Source organism: Equus quagga, chromosome 12, assembly GCF_021613505.1.
Source record: "Equus quagga isolate Etosha38 chromosome 12, UCLA_HA_Equagga_1.0, whole genome shotgun sequence".
Taxonomy (NCBI): domain Eukaryota; kingdom Metazoa; phylum Chordata; class Mammalia; order Perissodactyla; family Equidae; genus Equus; species Equus quagga.
Genome location: NC_060278.1, coordinates 32600557 through 32620825, shown reverse-complemented (window position 1 = coordinate 32620825; position 20269 = coordinate 32600557). Strand labels below are relative to the sequence as shown.

At 43.7% G+C, this 20269-nt stretch overlaps 1 long non-coding RNA gene across 27 annotated transcripts in view; it reads right to left on the bottom strand.

The window, feature by feature from the left end:
- Positions 1 to 20269, bottom strand: part of LOC124249089 (uncharacterized) — a 58616-nt gene that overhangs the window by 17531 nt on the left and 20816 nt on the right. For all 27 annotated transcript variants that reach the window (XR_006891251.1, XR_006891263.1, XR_006891262.1 and 24 more), the window contains one exon: positions 14000 to 14052. This is a non-coding gene — a long non-coding RNA (uncharacterized LOC124249089). The remainder of the gene's footprint in view (positions 1 to 13999; positions 14053 to 20269) is intronic.

Here is a 20269-nt window from a genome sequence, read left to right as displayed (position 1 = left end):
ACAGGTCTCTGCTTGTATCTTTGCCCCCTACTGTCTATTTCAACACAGCTTCCAGAATGAGCTGGTTAATTCCATCACCCCACTGCTCAAAACCCTCCAATGTGTTTCCATTTTGTGTAGAGAAAAGCCATAGACCTTAGCGTGAACCTACCGTCTCCCCCTGACCTCGCCCCTCACCGCTGGGCCCTCATCCCCTACTGCTCCCCACTCACTCTGCTCCAGCCACACTGCCCTCCTCTGCCTGGGATGCTTTTCCCCCAGGCAACTCTGGCTGTTGAAAATTTCATCCCTCCCCACATTCCTTATCCACCTAGCCTGCTTTCTTTTTTCTCCTCAGCTCGTACCACCACCTAACATACTATACGTTTCACTTCCTCGTCTGGTCAATTGTCTGTCTCCCCTCTAAATGCCGTTGGGGGCAGGGAGTTTTGTCTGTTTGGGTCACTGCCATATCCCAGTAACTGGGAGAGTTCACGGCAGCCACACGGCGGATGCCCACAAACGCGAGTTGTTTCATAGTTGGGAAGGCCCATCCCTAAGCCGATGGGATGAATCCCTCCCTAACCCTCAACAGTCACTGTGAGGCGTGGTTTTGGAGCCCACACCCTCACACCTCGCGTGCCGCAGAGAAGCGGGCATGCCGCTCTGCCCTCCCTTCCGAGAACCACAGGCGGCCCGCGAGGCGGTGAAGAGCGGGGTGTGTGGGGCCGGGCGGGCCTGGGCCGAGTTCAGTCTCCAGCACCTAGTAGTTTGACCCTGGGGAAAACGCTCTCTCTCAGCTTCAGTTTCTTAATCAGTACAAAGGGAATGATGCTACCTACTTTACTGAGGATTCAATGAAGCGGGTTGTGTATTTACTATAGCGCCTAATACATAGTAGGCACTTGAAGAATGGAAATTATTATTTCTTTTTAAAGATTGGCCCTGAGCTAATAACTGTTGCCAATCTTTTTTTTCTTCTTCCTGTCCTCAAAACCCCAGGACATCTAGCTGTAGGCCCTTCTAGCTGTGGCATGTGGGACGCCGCTTTGATGAGCGGTGCCATGTCCGGGCCCAGGATCCAAACCGGCGAAACCCTGGGCCACCGAAGCGGTTAAGCCCAACTTAACCACTTGGCCACGCGCCAGGCCCCTGGAAATTATTTTTATTAGTAGTCAAGCAAAGTTACAGGAGCTGCAGGCGCTTGGCCTGGGGAGAATTTCACTGGTGATTCCACACAGGCTTGTCTGTCGCCAGGAGGACGCAGATGGAGGAGATGCGCTTCAGCCACAACAGGGAAGGGTCGGGTCCACCCTGGGGAGGACGAGCCAGCTGTGGGGGCGAGCAGCCACGGACCCGCTTATTCACGGAGAGAAGCCCTGACGGCTCATTGAGACGGATTCTAAAGGACTAATGTCCTGGTCCATCTAGTCGCAGACTCCTTGGGCCTTTCTGGCTGGGAAGTCCGGGATCTGAAGCAAGCCCCACCAGGCGGGCGGTTGCGGGCCCCGCGCGGGCTGAGGGCTGCGAAAGGCGTCTCGTCGGACCACACGGAGACCAGAGCGCGCCGTGCCTGGAGCAGGAGGCGCGCAGAAGCTCTTGGCGCCTAAACCATCCTGGCAAATGCTGCTACCAGCGAAAGAGCTGGTAGGAGCCTGGGACTTCAGAGACTGTTTTGAAAATAACCTTTAACCCTTAAAATGTCTACAATACTGATTAGCTTACTCAATAATTAGCTTCTTGGCAGTAATTCCACTAACGTTGACGTTTCTGCTTTCTAAACGCGTGTGAGTTTCCTTGTGTTAACCACGAAGAGGATTATTGTCCCTCCTCTTCCACATGCCAGGAGGGAAAATAAAACTCAAGATTCTCTTGAAGTTTTACTTATACGAGTTTGAGAGTCTGTGTCTCACTTGTAGTCGCAGCATTAGCGGATCAGCATGACCAGCGTCTCGGCTTCCCTTTGGAAGTCGGCGGCCCTCGGCTCCGGCCGCGTCCTAGACCGCCTCGTCTTGAGCAGCCAGACCAGTGATGAGGGAGGGGAATCACTGCAGGAAGTTTGGTGGCCCCAGGCTGGGCCAGTTAAAGTGAAATCAGGGTTTCTGGAGATGGGGGCAGCACCAGTGTGGTCTAAAAGACACCCTGGTGACTCTAAGGCTGCCGGTGAGAACCCCGGGTACAGCCAAACCAACCCAGATCCTGGAGATGGAGCAGAGTTTGAATGGAAGCTCCATCAGCAGAAAGATTAAGAAGATTAATCCAAACACATGCCATTTACGACTATAATTCCTCCTAATATATTATTTCCATAATCTCCAAAGCCCTTTTATTTTGGTGTTAAAATTTTAATAAGATCCTATTTTTAGGAAAAAACCCTGTTTCTCTTTTAAACACACCAACTTTTTTCTTTGCAATCAGACCTTTGCCTGGTGGTTAAAAATTTAAAGATAATTGACCTCTTTATCCTCATTAGGAAGAAAGACTTACTTTATATGGATTTCTCAAACTTTTCAAGATGATACCTTCTTTTTACTGCAACTCTGTCCTAGGAGCAGAGATGTCCCAGTCCCTTTGGCGTCTGTTTTTATGTTTTCTTTATAGAGCTGCTCTGTCTGATACTGTAGCCAATAGCCACATATGGCTGTTTATTTTACTCCAGAACATATAAAGAACCCTTACAACTCAATAATAAGAAGACAAATAGAATTTTTAAATGGACAAAAGATCTGAATAAACATTTCTCCAAAGAAGATCTACAAATGGCCAATAAGCACATGAAAAGAAGCTCAAAAATGTCTCATTAGTCATTAGGGAAATGCAAATTAAAACCACAGCAAGATATCACTTCACATCCACTCAAAAAGTTTAATCAAAAAGATAGACAGCAAATGTTGGTAAGGAGGTGGAGAAGTTAGAACCCTCATCCACTGCTGGTGAGAAAGTAAAAACGGTGCAGCCATTTTTGGAGAACAGTTTGGCAGTTCCTCAAAATGTTAAACCTAGAATTGCCGTATGACCCAGCAGTTCCACTTGTAGATACCCACCCTAGAGAACTGCAAACATATCCACACAAACACCTGTACATGAATGTTCGTGACAGCATTATTCATCATAATGGCCAAAAACTGGACACAACTCCCAATGTCCATCAACTGATGAATGGATACACAAAACGTGAGTATATACATACAATAATACATGCTACAACGTGGGTGAACCTTGAAAACGTTATGCTAAGTGAAAGAAGCCAGACACAAAAGATCTCTTATTGTATGATTCTGTTTGTTTGAAATGTCCCAAACAGGCAAAGCTATAGAGATGGGAAGTGAACTGGTGGTTGCTTAGGGTGTAAGAAGTGGAGGAGGCAGGTGACTGCTAATTTATATGAGCAGGTCTTTGGGGTTGTGAAAATGACTATGGTGATGGTTGCACAGCACTGTGAATACACTAACGCCATCGAGTTGTACACTTAAAATCGGTGAGTCACGTGGTCTGTGACTTATATCTCAATAAAGCTGTTTAAAAAACCCAAAAAATTTGGTTGGTGAGGCCACACCTGTGAGTGCTGAATGACTGTGCCAACGAGGACCTAGACTCTTCTCTTCAGAGGATGGAAGGTGGACCTGCAGCATCTCACGCCTCATGCCAGACCTACTAAATCTGAGTCTGCATATTCAGACCCCCCTGGGGATTCGTATGTGCACTGAAGTTTGAGAGACATGAAAAGGCTTCAAACTCTAAGGAAACAACATCTAGAGTGAGTCAGTAATTGATAAAAATTGAGAGGATGTACTTAACTTGTACTTAGCTTTTCTATTTCTTTATTACTTTCATCTTTTTTACTTACTTTGTGAATCAAGGCCAGTGCTTTGAGATAGTTAAATGCTTACACTGTTATTCAAACATAATAGACGTGCTCATAACTGACGTGCTCGAACCAGCTCCCCTCCCTTGCTCTCCATGCCTGCTCCATGTGCACTGCCTGGTTCTGAGCACCCTGCGCCTCCCTGTTGAAGATTTGCTCTTCCGGCACCAGGGTGTGTCTGCCCTCATCAGCTAGGAGAAGCATCCTTGGCTGATGTAAATTATTTGCTTGCAAACATCCAATTTTGTTGCTTACAAATTATTTATACTAATCTCACTTATTATTACCACGTAACCTAAAAAAATGTATGTAAACCAATAAAACAAAGGCAAAAAAATTCTACATAAACTAAGTGGAAAGCTTTGGAAAGACTAGATATATAGATGAGTTACTTAAAAAAAAATGCCATCTATGGGAAAGATTCCTGTCAAAAATTAGAGGAAGAAATTGTGATAATCTGGAAGGATTTGGCGCTCAGATTGTTTAGCATCTGTCTAAATTCTTGCTCCACTTATGTGACCAAAACTGGATACTGTTCATGATGAATCGTGAGTGCGGTTACACAAGCACACTCAGACACAACTCCAATCAACGGATCCATGCTCAGCAAGAAGGCCTGCCCTGCAGCAGGACATCAGCAAAGCAATGACCATTTCGTATTTGAAGTTGAAACGTTTGATATAAGGGGCTGTCCCCGTGGCCGAGTGGTTAAGTTCACGCGCTCCACTGCAGGCGGCCCAGTGTTTCGTTGGTTCGAATCCTGGGCATGGACATGGCACCGCTCATCAAGCCACACTGAGGCAGCATCCCACATGCCACAACTAGAAGGACCCACAACGAAGAACATACAACTATGTACCGGGGGACTTTGGGGAGAAAAAAGGAAAAAAATAAAAAAAATCTTTAAAAAAAAATTATTTAAAAAAAACACAAAAAACATTTGATATAGATCTTTTTCTTTTTAATTCCCACTTTGACTTTATCAACTCACCAACTACTATCCTGGTTGCCTTGGAGAAGACAGCTTCCTCGCAGCTGTATCTTCTTTAAGAGAAATCATTAGCTGGCTCTTACATTTTCTTGTTTTTCTCAAATTTGTCTGCCTCAGGAAAGCCTCTGAGGGGTACTTCACTCTTGTTGTTAAAAGATATCACCGTTTACAGCAGGCAGGTACTGAGGGGAAATCAGCCTTCACAGGACGGCTTTAGAGTTTTCTAAATCAATTCTGTGGTATTAGTTACAAAGAAAACCCCCTTACACCCATGTTCACAGCAACATTACTCACAGTACCTGAAATGTGGAAGCAACCCAAGTGTCCATGGACTGATGAATGGATAAACAAAATGTAGTATATACATACAATGGAATATTATTTAGCCTTAAAAAGGAAGAAAATTCTGAGGCCAGCCCAGTGGCGTAGTGGTTAAGTTCGTGTGCTCTGCTTCAGGGGCCCAGAGTTTGCAGGTTCAGATCCTGGGTGTGGACCTACACACCACTCATCAAGCCATGCTGTGGAGGCATCCCACATACAAAATAGAGGAAGACTGGCACAGACGTTAGCTCAGCAACAATCTTCCTCACCAAAAAAAAAGGAAAAAAATCCTGACACATGCTATAACATGAATGAACCTTGAAGTCATTATGCTAAATGAAATAATCCAGTCACAAAAGGACAAACACTATATGATTCCACTTATATGTGGTATCTAAAGTAGTCAAGTGCATAAATATACAAAGTAGGATGGTAGTTGCCAGGAGCTGAGGGGAGGGGGAAGTGAGGAATTGTTTAATGGGTACAGAGTTTCAGTTTTACCAGATGAAAAAGTTCTGGAGATCAGTTGTACAACAATATGAATATACTTATGACTGCTGAACTATACACTTAAAAATGGTTAAGATGGTAAATCTTATGTTATGTGTATTTTACCACAATCCAAAATAAAAATAATAAAATAAACTCACTTGAAAAAATGTACTGCCAGCTTAAGGCCACCATATCACACACAGCAACCACTAAAACTTTTCTAAAGGCCACTGACAGCTCATGATCCCTTTAAGCTCATCTTATCTATCTCCAGGGCCCAAGAGTTTAACAACACTAAAGTTATGTTGATGGTATCATAATTTCCCTGAAATGAACATGAGCACCAATGCTAACAGTAGAATATGCCCAATGTGACTCTGAAATGGGTCCCACAAGGAGGATGATGGAATCAAATATGAATGATAGCAATAGCATAGCTTAACATTCGGTTCAGATAGTGAAATACGTAAAATCAGGCAATACTGATCATTGGAAATGACTCTCAAATATTTTGTTTACAGATGAAAAGTCAGAGGCCCATATGGGAAAGATTATAAAATTTTGAAAGGCTTAAAAAATACCTAAGTAGATGGAGAGTGATACCATGCTCTGGATTAGAAGATTTAATACTGTAAAGATCTCAATTCTCCCCAATTTATCTATGGTCTTAATGTAATTACAACCAAAACACCAACAGAGTTTTTCATGGAAATTAATAAACTGACTTTGAAATTTATATAGAAAGATTAGTAAAAAGCCAAGAATAGTCAAGACATCTTAGGGTGGGAGGCTACCCTCAGCACACACTGAGACTTATTTTTATAAGTCTCTAGTTAGTAAGACAGTGTGGTATGGTGCAACGGTAGACCAGTTAACCAGTGGAACAGACTAGAGACCCCAGAAAGGCCACTACAACCACAGAGCTTTGATATGGGACGGGGGTGATACGGCAGATCAGCGAGGAAAGTGGTCTCTATTCAGTAAATGGAGCTGGGGAAAAATAGTCACACACACAGACTGAGACGCACACACACACACAAGAAATTAGAGCCCTACCTCTCTCCATATGCAAAAATAAACTCCAGGGTCATTAAGGGCTTAAACGTCAACAATACTTAAAGGAAAATGTGAGTGAATATATTTTGGACCTGGGGATAGAGAAGGATTTCTTAAGATGTAAAGTACAAAATACAAAAAAAAAGAAGGCTGATAAATGTGACTGTGTTAAAATTAATAATGTCTATTTATCAAAGATATCGTAAAGAAAGTGGAAAAATAAGTTACAAATTGGAAGAAGATATTTGCAACAAATTAGTGTTAAAGATTAGTATTAAGAATATATGAAGAACTCCAACAAATCAACAAACTACAACAACAATGAAAAGGACAAATGACCCAGTAGGAAGAAAATGGGCAAAAGACATGCGCAGGCATTTCAGAGAAGAGGATGCGCACATGGGTAACAAACATACGGAAAAATGTTCACTCTCATAAACAGTCAGGGAAATGCAAATCAAGACCGCAATATGATACATTGTAACTGTATTCAAAGGACAAAAATTATAACTGACAACACTAAGTGTGAAAGAGGATGGGGATCAACAGGTTGTGTTATTCATTGGTAGAGGGAGCATGTATTGGTAGAGCCATTTTGGTAAACAGTTTAAGATAATCTTGTAAAGCTAAAGATTTATGTGTCCTGCAACCCAAAAACTCCACCATTAGAAATATACTCAAGGAAACTCTTATACTTGTACACTAAGATACGTGTACAAAAATGTTCCTAATAGCAAAACCGTGGAAACAACCCAAAAGCCCACTGACAGGAGAATGAATAAGTAATCTGTGCTGTATTCACACCATGTAATAGTAGTACAGCAACTTCCGCATCAGTGTTTTTCAGTTATTTATTGCTGTGTAACAAACCACCCCAAAACTTAATTGGCTTAAAATGTAATGGCTTAAAACAGCCATTTTATTATATTTCATGATTTTGTGGGTCAAGAATTCAGACAGGGCTCAGCTCCACATGGTACTGACTAAGGTCCCTCAGTGGCATTCAGCCAGTTGGTGGGCTGATCTGGAGGGTCCAAAGTGGCTCCATTCACATGCCTGCCATGGTGGCAGGGATGGTTGGAAGATAGGGCTCAGCTTGGAATGTCCACCAAAGAGCCTGCATGTGGCCTCTTCAGCACAGTTGCCTCAGAGTAGTGGGATGTCTCATGTGGTGGTCCAGGGCTCCCAGAGTGTTCAAAGAGACAGGAAGTGAAAGTTGCCAGTTTCTTAAGGCCTGGACCCAAAACTTGCATGGCATCACTTCCACCATATTTTATTGGTCAAAGCAGGCACAGAGCCTGCCCAGATTCAAGGGGAGGGGCCATAGAACTCCCTTCTCAATGGGAGAAGCATGAAAGAATTAGTGACCATCTTTTATCTCCTGCAAATATAGATAAATCTTGAAATTAATTTTGAGTGAAAAATAAGTACTAAAAGACTTCCCACACAGGATGTCCTTTTCATAAAATTAAAAACAACTAGAACAAAAAATATATACTTTTTAGGAATAAATGTAAATGTGATAAAACTATATAAAAAGGAAAGTATGAGAATAAGATATGTGAGATTTAGAATGGTAATTTCCTAAGCTGGTGGGAAGCAGACAGAAGGGAGAAGATGGGGGCGGATGACAAGGTAGTTGCAGGCAAATGTCAATGACCCACCTTTTGTGTTGGGTGGTGTTTTCATAGATGATCAAATAGAAATGGACTTATGAATGAATGGAAAAGAGCCTTGCATGGACCAATGACTAAAATATGTCATGAACAAGGATTAGGATTAAGCCAATTCTGTGCACTCGAAGGACTTTTTTTTTTGGTGAGGAAGATTGGTCCTGAGCTAACATCTGTGCCAACCTTCTTTTATTTTGTATGTGGGATGCTGCCACAGCATGGCTTGATCAGCAATGTGTAGGTCTGCACCTGGGTTCCAAACCCGTGAAACCTGGGCCACCAAAGCAGAGTTCACGAACTTAACCACTACACCACATGCCAGCCCTGACATTATTTTTTTAAAGGAAGAAGAACCCACTACAGTAGTGACCCACGGAAGTCATATGGCTCATCTTCCACCATACAACTAGTTAGAGGTAAAGCCGAGACTAGAAGCAAGGTTTCCTGTCTCTGTCCCGTATTGTTTCCCTTGAGCCATAAGACGCAGTAAGAATCTTACAGAAAGCAGGATAGCGCCATGATCCAGGGCCTGGTTCCCTGCAGTTGTTTTTGCACTGTGCCCTGTCCACAGAGTGAAAACTGGGGAAGGACATTGCAGATTTGCCTCAGGCACAGAAATGTGACCAGAGCAAACATTTTAAACAATCATCTTAAAAGATTGGGTAGAACTTAAAATATTCTCCCAACTCAGCAAAAGCTTTCCCACCTCTCAAACCCAGTTGACCCCTGGCCTCTTGGACAGAGATGGCCAGAGCCCAGCATCCACGGTCAGCTGCCATACTCAGGCCCTTTGGACTCTCCTCCCTCCCACACTCATGACCTTAGCGGAGGGTGGGTTTTAGTTCCCGGCATGTTCACTTACTGACAGGAGGCCAACATAAAGGTTAGAAGGAGATTTTCAGCACAATTGCCTATCTTTGAAAGCGAATATGGAAATGTTAACACTAGACGAAGTGACGTGTCTGGAGTATTACTGACATTTTATGCTGCTAAGACAGATGAACGATCATAGGATCATGGATGCCATGAACACAAATGACATGGAAGCAGGCTATTTGGCCTTCCAACGGTCAAGACCAAACCAAAGCCAGTTAGCAGATTTGGGCCAGATATTGAAACCAAAGCCCAACTTGCATGCGTCTCTAACCTTTTGACCTAGAAATCCCACTTGAAGGAGTCTATTCTAACAGTAGTGGACAAATGTTGCCTCTGTCCTGCATCCATCTTGGGGGAACAGCACTTCCTTCCCTTGTTGAATTTCTCCACCTCCTCTTCAACCACACGGTTCTGGTGAAACCTGCCAATTTATAGTGCCCATCCCCTGAACCCAGAGGTTGGTCCAAACTGGGTGTCCACATATATCCCAACCAAGCCAGAGAAGAAGAGCCCTTTCCAGGGATTTTTAAATACTGGGATAGAAATCAAGTATTTTCTTCCCTCTGGGATTTATGATTTGGGCTGACTCAACCTGGAGCTACCTCAGGGCACATCCTTGACTCATATAGGAAGATTATATAGAATAGGAGAAAATGAGACCAAGCCCAAAGGGAAATGCAGAGGACAGAGCTAGAGGGCCTCGTTTGAGCCCTTGGGACCAGTCAGTCATCCCTGGGGCAGGTCTTCCTCTGCCCATTATGTAGCAAAGAATTATCTGGCCTAAATGTCAACAGTGCTGAGGTTGAGAAACCTCGGTAGGGGTAATGAAAAGGAGAGAGTCCAGCCTTCTCTTTCCCTGCTGCTGTTTTCATCATCAGGTGGATAGTGGGTCATAAATGAGAAATTCTGCAACACATACATGCAAGTGAGTTCACAGAGCTTGCAAGGTGAATTTTATTAAGTAGGCATTATGAAATGTTAGCTTCTCTTTGTAAACTGTCTCAGCATGGATGCAATTGGTCATATTATTTCCTCCTCTTTTTACAGGGAAAGTGAATCCGATGTGAATAGAGCTTGACCTGGAAAGACATTGAGATAGACTTGTGGTAACCATTTAATGCACAGTTGCCTGAGGAATTAAGACTAAATGAGAGTTAAAACAGAGTGAGTATAATTTGTAACGGGCATATGCTCTGACAATGTAGATACAGTACAGTTGTTTTTAATGGGGCGGGAGCAGGGTGAGGGAGCATACAAAAAAATTTTTTTTTAAACTGTTTTTAGTAATCATATTGGCAGTGGTAGTATTAACTGTTGCTTTGAGACTGTTGTGTGAGTAATATAGAATAAAGCAAATGACTAAGTATGGAATATTCTAATTCTATTATCTATTTTGTTTTTGATAATGATATCCTCAATTTGGAAGAAAGTATACAGGTGTAACATAGAAGAGGTTAAATAAAACTTTGTAGTCCTGAATTAGATGCATCAGTATGAACACATGGGGTATTTATATATTATATTACATTATATTATATTATTACATGTTATATATTATTATATATAATCTCCACTGAAAAGGCCCAGAAACCAAACAATGACCAACATAGTAGCAATGAGCATCTTTAGTACCAATTATTATTTTGAAATGCCATTTCCCACTAAAGGAAACCAAGGATTCTTGATGAAATAGCTGATTCCTGGTTTGGGGCAGGAAATGTACACATTGACCCTCGTTGTATCATTTTCTCATATCAGATGTCAGTGAAGCTATGAAAGACCACTAGGTCTTGTAAAAAAGATTCAGGAGCCAACTGGAAGAGGCATCCACTTGCCAAAGATAGGGTATGCGGACCATCTTCTTAGTGGCTGCCAAAATTCTATTTCTTGACCTTGGCGGTAGTTGTAAGGGTGTTATAATGATTCATTAATATATGTCTTATAACTAAATATTAACACATTAAATATTAATATTGTAGCAATATTAAATTAATGTTAATATATGCCTTATAATGATTCATTAAGCTGTACATTCGTTTTCTGTGATTTTATGTATCTGTTTTGTTTTCCGACAAGAAGTTTTAAGAAATTAGATGGCAGAAATTTGTGGAATCTTCGCACAGTAACGCAAATACAAAGTGGGGTTTTTTCTTTTCTTTTTTTTTTTTTGAGGAACATTAGCCCTGAGCTAACATCTGCTGCCAATCCTCCTCTTTTTGCTGAGGAAGCCTGGCCCTGAGCTAACATCCCTGCCCATCTTCCTCTACGTTATATGTGGGACACCTACCACAGCATGGTTTGCCACGCGGTGCCATGTCCACACCCAGGATCTGGGCCAGCGAACCCCAGACCGCAGAAGCGGAACGTGAGCACTTTAACCGCTGCACCACCGGGCCGGCCCCATACAGTGGGGTTTTTAACTGTTTTTACCCTTATCTTTAGTTAATAATGTAATAATAATTACTCGGGTTGGCCACTAGGGTGCGCTATTTGTTGCCTACAACATCTCAGCCTGCGCTGATAAAAGGGGATTTTAAATGTGCGTGTAATGCCGTTGTCAGGAAAAAGCGAGCCGTTATTCATTGTCCTTTGATCATGATCTGCATAAATGAGTATCAGTGCTGACAGATTTCACTTGGAAAGTTAGATCCAACATGCAAATACAGTGCACATACTTAAGATACTGGAGCTTCCTCCTCCTTTAAAATAAGTTTTAATTTATTTAAAGTTATTCTAATAAAACCTTATAAGCCATCATAACAAAACAGTAGGACCTAGAATATGGAGAATGAAAGGTGACAAATTTTCGAAGTGGTCTTCTAATAAGAGTTGACAGAGCGCCTGCTGGTGCCGGGGGAGGAACACTGGAGGGCCATTCAGAGCCCCCCTCAAATGTGTCGCCCAGCCCTGGAAGGAGAGAGCGACACAGCAGGTGGCCGGCCGTGGAGGGAGGAAACGGAGAGGGTCTCTGCGGGGCCAAAGCTTTAGAGCGAGGGCCGGGCCACGTGGCCGCTGACCCAGGAAGCGTCTTCCCTTACATGCAGTGTGGAAAGGCCTGCTATTCACAGCCTGTTATTGATCTGAGCTCAGGCTCAGCTTGACAGGCCTTCATCTCAGGCGAGCAAGGGGGCTCTCCCGGAGTCACTGCTTGGTCCTGCTCAAAGGGGAGAAGGTGATACGACCACTTTCTGGTAACAAATCATGGGCCCCAGATGCTCTGGATTGCTAAGGAAATAAAACGTTTATCAGGGGCTGGCCTGCGCGCACTCAGCTTCAGGGTTTTGAGAGTCTGGCTCCATGACACGGACATGGCACCGCTCATCAGGCCATGCTGAGGCTGCAGCCCACATAGTTCAACCAGAGGCACTCACAACTAGAATATACAACTGTGTACTGGGGGGCTTTGGGAAGAAGGAGGGGGAGGGGGAGGAGAAGAAGATTGGCAACACATGTTAGCTCAGGTGCCAATCTTTAAAAAAAGAAAGCTTATCAATTGTTCACAGGCTGAAAAAAAGATGCTTTCAGGTTTAGAATTTTTCTACAAGTTAGAAATAGTACAACAGCAAATCTTAACCTTGAACACTAACTGTTGTGTCCTTCTGCCATACCTCTCTGGCCATCCCAAAGGGTGATACAATGTCCACGGGTATATATGTGTATCCGTTTGTTACAGTAGATTAGAATTACTCCTTCTGTTTACTTTTTGAGATTTCACACATTGGTACATCAGGGACACCCTGGGGTCCCATGTCCTTCCTGTTGTGATGATGTATCTCGTGGAGGAGAGGTGGGATGCTGATTGATAGTGAGGAAGTGGAGAGGATGACCGGGCTAAAGAATTCCCACTCCAGTGGACACCCTGGCTTGTCCCTAAACCCTAGTGCTCTCTAGGGACCCTAGGGACCCACCCCTAGAGCCAAATCCAGGATCTCTCATTCTACATTCTACATTCCCAGGAGCCTCAGGAATACACTTTGCTCTGGGCTTGCCCCTGGGTTAAGTGCCCCACAATGCCCCCAACATCTAGGCTTCCTCCTGCCCTGCCAACCTCAAGCCCCGAGGCCCCTCAGGCACCAGGCCCCTCTCCAGGGCCCTCCTGCGATGCACGCGCACTGGTGAAGCAGATGAGCCTTGGAGAGAACAAGTTAGAATCCCAGTTCAGCCACTTTTATGTGACCTTGGGCAAATCATTTAACCTCTCTAAGCCTTGATTTCCTTTTCCATCAAATAAGGACGATAAGGATAATAATATTAACCTAATATTGATTGCTTACAAAGCAAACACTCCCCTGTAACCAGAGCCCAAATCAAGACCTAGAGCAGCCGGCTCCCGGCACCGCTGGTGGCCCCTCCACCGGCCCCGCCCCCAGCTTCTACTCCAGAGATTTACTTTGTTTTTGAACTTTATATAAATGGCAACCTACAGCACTTTTATGTCTGGCTTTTTCCACTCAACCTTCTATTCCTGAGATTCACTCAAGTGGGCGCATGAGCAGTAATTCTTTCCTTCTCATTCTCCCGCCAATGGGCTGTCACCAAGAGAGCTGCAAGCAGCCTGCCAGAGGTCGCCTTACGCAGCAGAAAGTAAGAATGCTAAGCCTGTTCTGAACCAGGGTGGAACGAAGTTCTAGACTTAAATACCACACATGATACAGAGTTGTTACTGACAGGTAACATGGCAGAATGGAAAAGAATATAGGTTTTAGACAAGACGACTTGTGATTGAATTCTGGACTTTCTACTTACTAACTGTGTGACTTGGGCAGTTACTTGACCTCTTCGAGAATCAACTGCTTCATCTGCAAAACAGTAATAAAAATATCTCTGTCGTTTGGCAGTAGAGATGGTTAGACAAGAAGGTGTCTGCAAAGGCCCTGGCGTGGCGCCCAGCACGCAGAGGGTGACATGGAGCTCACAGCAGGTCAGTGGCCAGAGGCGAGAACAGGGCGGAAGGAGGAGCCTCTTCTCTCCTGGATGCATGCACTCGAGGTATTCATTCAAACAGATCTCCTGGAAATATTTTTATTATAAAATTAACAAAGGGGAGAGAAATTCTTAAAATATCAGAATGCTTGAGCAACTGAAATGAATCTAACTGCATATCAAGTTGGTGGCACATCCTCACAGAGAAAGACTAAAACAGTGTTGACTGCACACCTAGTGGAAAAAGACAGGAGTATAAAATCAAGAAAAGTTAAGTAAAAATCCTGTAACCCATTAATATGTACTATTATTTAGTAAACAGTGACAGTCTACTGAGAAGGCCAAGAAGCGATGACACCTGATAGCAACAAGCATCCCTAGTGCCCAGACTGTCAGTGTCCTAAATTGAATATCAATGTGAATTCATGATTTAACAAAATTTTTCTTTCCATCTCTGCCCACTGAAAAAGCCTAGAAGCAATGGTACCCCTTGAACAGTGAGGTCACCTAACGACCAGTTCTTGGTTTTAAAATACTATACTCACTGGAAAAAAACCCAACCAAACAAACAGGGCTCTTTGGAGAAATGGTTGAGTACAGGTCCCTGGCAGAAAATGTACAAGATGTTGTTCCAGGGACATCTTTTGTGTCAGAAGGTAAGGAAACCATCACAGACTTCTGAGATCTATCAATCAGAGGTCTCTCCACCCTCCTGAGAAAAGTCACTGCTTGTCTTTGTAGGTGACTACGGTACCAACATGTTTCTGAAAATTGGTAAATGAACGAAGAGTCAAACATTTATCCTGTCCTCCTATTCGGCCTGTATTTCAAAGTAATCAATAGTTGATAAAGGAAAGCTCTTCTTTAAAAAAGAAGTCCAGTTAATAAATACAGAAGGAATGAATAATATATGTAGGCCACAATTATCAACAGCTACTAAAATCATCAGCTGGAAGGTTGATGGGAAACTAAAACGGATGATCAATCTGACACCACTTCAACCACGTGACCAGTCTTTGAAAGGGAAAGAGGAAGTACACGGCACCGCTATGAAGTATTCTTGGCAGCAAACCTGAACCTAATCAAGCCTACAGCACTACCTACCCGTTGACAGGAAATAGGAGGGTACAGGAACAAGTTAAATGACACAACAGAAACCAATCAGCCAAACCCAACATAGGGGGAATTCTACAGGCAAATGACCTGTGTTCTTCAACAAATAAATATCATGGGAAAAAAAAAAAGCAGGTAAGAGGGTGATTGAAATAGACTTAAAAGAGATGATAGCAACCAAACGCAGTCTGTGAACCTTATTTGGGTCCTGACTTGAACAAATCAACTGTAAAAAGACATTTTTGAGACACTCAGGGAAATGCGAATATGGACAGGGCTCTAGTTGATATTACTGGTAATTTTATGACATATAATAATACCACTGAAGTTATATATATATCTATTTAATGCCCTTATCTTTCAGAGACAGCCACTGAAGTATTCATGGTAAAAATAATACGTCTGTGATTTGCTTTAAAATATTCCAGCAAAAAAAAAAAAGGGGGGGAGTGATATAAATGAAATAAGATGGGTCAAAGGTTGATTTTTTTTTATTGAGATATAATTGACATAACATTATATTAGTTTCAAGTTTACACCATAATGATTTGATATTTGTGTATTGCAAAATGATCACCACAGTAAATCTAGTTAACACATCCTATCATACATAGTTACAAAATTTTGTTTTCTTGTGATGAGAAATTTTAAGATCTACTCTCTTTGCAATTTTTGAATATACAATACAGTATTATTAGCTATAGTCACAATGCTGTATTGAAATTAGATGAAGGATACTTGAGAGCTCATTATGTCATTCCATTTTGGGGTATATTTGAAATCTTCCAAAATAAAAAAAATTTTTTTTCTTTGAGGAAGATTAGCTCTGAGCTAACATCTGCTGCCAATCCTCCTCTTTTTGCTGAGGAAGCCTGGCCCTGAGCTCACATCCGTGCCCATCTTCCTCTACTTTATATGTGGGACATCTACCACAGCATGGCTTGCCAAGCAGTGCCATGTCTGCAGCCGGGATCTGAACCGGCGAACACCGGGCTGCTGAAGCAGAATGTGTGCACTTAACTGCTGCGCCACCGGGCTGGCCCCCAAAATAAAAAAAATTTTAAATTTTATCTAGAATTTACATTTATGCCACTGGTGTAAATTACATTGAAATCAAGGCCAGACTAAATTATTTTTTTATTTCCAGTAAGTTTTGAATAATTATATTTCATTTTAGCAGACTATCTTTATTACTTATAAACTGATGCAGTAACTTGGACTGGAAAAGTTTCAAAGAATTTGTAAACAAAATATCAATTCTTGTATCCAGATGTTAAATGTAACCCTTTCTTTTGTCAAGAGTTTCAGCAAGGCCCCCAAAGGCCAAATAGTGAACAGATACCAAGCTCCCCAATTTAACTGAGAACTATCTGGCGAGACAAGACTGCCCACACCAGACTTGTAAAGGGGTAAATCCAAGCCAGTTCCACCAGCATTAGATGACCACCCTCTTCTAACCTTGTGAAAGATCAAGAGACCTTCTTTGGAGCTGTACTGTCCCCCCTCCCCATTCCACCAGAGGGGGCGGGGGGAGGGTCCTTCCTTCTCATTCAAGTCTGTGAGAGGGGCCCCAAAGGCCCCTGAGAGAACTTAGAGTTGGGGGGAGATGAACGTGGGCAATGGAAGGTGAGAGGCCGTGCAGAAGCGCCCTGCCCGTGGGCAGAGTGAGGAGGAGCAGCTGGGAAGGAGCGTTCTTCCCCTGATGGCAGGGCAATGGGAAATGTTTCCATGGACCATCCGTGAGCCCAGGATGCAGTGCTCCCTGGAGTCATCTGAGGACTCACCTAAGAGCACCACCTGGAGGTGAGACGGCCTAGAGGTGGGGTCAGAAGGGCCCCCCCTGTGCCCAGCACCTCCACAGACATCTGTTGCCAGGTTATACCCTCCAGCCATGGAACACACTGCTCTTTCCCCCATTCCACTCTCCCCTTGACCCCACCCCAGAGGGGTCAGAAACTGCTACTGGTTTCCCAGCCTTAAGTAGGCCCAAGCTCGGGAAGGGAGAAAATTTAGAATTTAAGTAAGTTTGGAATTTCAATATAATTCTTAATGGGACTTTAAACATTTCTGAAATGTGGGACCAGCCCTGTGGCCAAGTGGTTAAGTTCACGTGCTCCGCTACCGTGGCCCAGGGTTTCACTGGTTGGGATCCTGGGTACAGACGTGGCACCGCTCGCTCGTCAGGCCATGCTGAGGCGGTGTCCCACATGCCTAAACCAGAAGGACCTGCAACTGGAATATACAACTATGTACTTGGGGGCTTTGAGGAGAAGAAGGAAAAAAAAATTTCTGAAATGAGCCTATTCATATGACAGATATAGAAACCAAAAATAATTATGGGACATATCCATAATTTTAGCCAAGAGACAGACAAAATGAGTCCACAGAGTAAGTTTAACAATTAAAATTTCTCTTATGCTTACCTACTAAGTCCATCTTTTTCAATAAACCAATGAAAATACTTCTAAAATCTTGGCAATAACAGAGCACAAGGAGGGAAGTGGTACTGGATGTGACTGGAGAAGCAAGGGTCAGGTGCTGAGGCACCCAGGGCCTTGTAAGGCTTTCAGTCTTTATCCTAAAAACAACGAAGAACCACTGAAAGGCTTTAGGTGGTTGGATTACAAGATATGATTTCTATGATTTTGGCTGCTTTGGGGGAAATGGTTTAGGGTGGGACAGATGGGAGGGGGCTGGAAGCAAGAAAACCAGTTAGGAACTATAGTAACTATGGAAACCATCTAAAGGAGGATGGTGACTCTGATGGATAGGGAAGATGGAAAGTGAGTAGACATTAGATTTATTTAGATGATCAAATCTATAGGGCTTGTGGATGGTTAGCTATAGGGTAGGGGTGGGGGAAATAGACGGGGAAAAGGGATGATGCCTGGTTTCTGGATGAGCACGCGGGTGGGGTGGTGCCTTTTAATAGGGAAGAACACAACAGCACGTTTGGTGGGAAAGATGATGAGCTCAGTTTTAAGTCTGTCAAATTGGCTACCTCTGCGAGACCCAGGGAGAGCTGTCAGGTAGGGAGCTGGTAGCACAGCCTGGAGTTCAGAAAAAAGGAGGGGCCCCAGGCCTACCCTGGAAGTCACTGGAAGTGGACGCTGAGTGCAGCCTTGGGAGGCTGGGCTTGTGGGACAGCGTGTGCAGTGGCATCAAGGCCACGGGAAAAGCCCTAAGGCAAGGCCAAGAGAGTGGGCGGGTGGGGCACCTGAGCAAGACTGGCCAGAACTATCAATCTGGAAGCCGGGTACTGAGCAGGCAGGCTCCCTGTGCCGTGCTTTCTACTTACGCACGTTTGAATTTCCCATAACAAAAAGTTTTTTATCATTTTCCCATAATAAAATGTAGCCTTTGGACTTATCATCAAGGAGATCATGAGTAACCTCTGCATAGAGTTTTCATGAAGGCAGAAGGCAGGCTGAATGGGAACAGCAGTAACTGAAGGCTCAGCCATAAAGAGAGTGCAGTGCAGAGGACAGCCAGCCTGACGAAGAAACTGAGCAGTGGACGGGAGAAGGAGAGGAGACAACGGTGTGGAGGAGGACTGTCTCTCTCTCACACTGGAGAGATGGGAGCCTACTTATATTCTGATAGGGCTGGGCCAGCAGACAAGGAGAAGCTGTTGAATAAGGAAGGAGCCTGAGAGGGTAGGAGGAGATGGAATTAAGGTTCCAGATGAAGAAATTGACCTTAGATTTAAGAGGGAATAGCTTTTCCTCTGGTACAGAAGAAAAGGAGATGTGGGTGAAGGTGCAGGAGGCATCTGGCTTCTATTTTCCTTCTCAACTAGACAGCAAGGGTACCTACTGAGAGTGGGAGTGGAGGCGAATGGGTCTAAGGTTTAAAAACAGTGGAGAACGACTGAAAAGGAGAGAATTCAGTAGGAAAACACTGCAGGGCAGTGTTGAGGGTCCAAATGACATTGATGGGCATGAAAACTGTATGCCCTGTTTTGTGGGGTCTTTCAGTAACATTTAGCAGCCTGGTTCTGAGCTCACAAAAGAAGAATGTTCAGGTTCATCTAGTTGTTGGAGGTTGGCCAACGTTGCTAATAGAAAAACAACTGAACACGAGAGTTTAGGACTGTAGTAGTTATATATTGTTGCAGAACAAATTACCCTAAAACTTAGCAGCTTAAAACCACAAGCATTTATTATGTCACCGTTTGTGAGGGGAATCCAGGAGCAGCTAAGCCAGGCGGCTCTGGCCTCAAGTCTCATGACTGCGGTGGCCATCTTCAGGCCAACAGGCTGGAGAGCCTGCCTCCAAGCTCGCTCACGTGGTTGTTGACAGACTTCCATTTACTGAAGACTTGGTTACAATCTCTTACAACCTGAGCCTCTCCAAAGGGCTGCGTATAATGTGGCACCTTGCTTCCCCCAGAGCGAAAGCTTGGGGCACGCCACCTGGAGACAGCGGCTTTCCACAGCACTCACCACCATCTCAAATTATTTTACTTGCATTTGCTGTCTCCCCTCTTAATCTCAGGTTCGTGTGCCCATGTGCAGCAAGGCAATCACTGAGACATGGTGCTGGGAGGTAGAGAAAGGTTTATTCAAATTGGCCAAAACAAGGTGGGAGGATAGGGTCTCTCAAATCCCCCTTCACAAAAGAAGAAAGCAGGGAGTTTTATAGAGCTAAGGGGCGTGGCAGGAGGAATTTCAGAGAAACAAAGGGGAAATCTATGTTTCTTTCATTCCAGGTAAGCCCTTGGGCAATCAGACGTCTGGGCAATAGCGCAGCTGGGGGCTTGTTGTCTGGTGATTGTAACTTCCTTGAAGGCACTCTTTTTCTTCTGCAAAACAAGCTCATAAATCCTTGTGAACCTTGAACCACCCCTCAGGTTAAAGAAGAAAACAGCAAATTAACAAGATTAACTTCTTTTCATCTGTGTCTGTGTTATGAGCAAGGTCAAAGGGTAACCATGTTCTTATTGAATATTTACAGTAACCCTCAGGTACCTGGCTTCAA